Below are 797 nucleotides of genomic sequence, written 5' to 3'. Positions count from 1 at the left end.
CACACACACACTCGGCTTGGCTAGGTAGGAGCTAAGATGTATGCCAGGATACACAAAAACACAAGGACAATAGAAGTGTACATGTTTTAAGATGGCATTTGACAATATCCCCACGTACAACATTTACAAGAATAGATACACACACACAAACTAAAATTTGGTGTTTGTGTGTGTCTTTAAATCTGTTGAAACAAAGCAGTAAAAGTGAGAAGTGTGTTGCTTGGCCATCTGAAGGATTCCACTTTTTTGTCAGTGTGGGCATCTGGTTGATTTTGGCTTAAAGCCTCTAGTCAGAGATCTGAAATGTGAAATGAATGCAGAGCTTATTTAAGAATGACTATATCCTGTGGTTTAAACTGTTGCTTCTCTAGATGGTGATTGGTTCTGACTGGTTCCAGGACTAGATAGGTGTGCAAACAGAAACCAAGTTTATATTAATGGCTCAATGCACACTTTTGCAAAAGTAAAAGTGTCTTGCCCCCTCTGCAACCATCACTATCAACTGATGTAAATTAATGTTCACAGATACACAGGAACCACTGGCAGCATGGTCATTTTGTGCCACCTGCAACCTTTTTATTAATTCCCCTTTCTATTTTATTCCACTTGGCTGAATTTTTCTGCCTGGCACCAGGGCTTGAAATAGAATTGCAGCAAAACACATTAGAAGAATAATCAAAGTATCTCCCACAGTAATCTGGTTAGACCCCCACCCCCATTTGACTCGTTCTTTTTGGACTTTTTTTTTGTCCCGTTGAGTAAGAACTGTCACCACTTGCGTCACATCAGAGTGCCTT

Source organism: Haplochromis burtoni, unplaced genomic scaffold (assembly GCF_018398535.1).
Source record: "Haplochromis burtoni strain Fernald_Lab_line unplaced genomic scaffold, NCSU_Asbu1 Contig_94, whole genome shotgun sequence".
Taxonomy (NCBI): Eukaryota; Metazoa; Chordata; class Actinopteri; order Cichliformes; family Cichlidae; genus Haplochromis; species Haplochromis burtoni.
Note: the sequence above shows the minus strand (reverse complement) of the source record.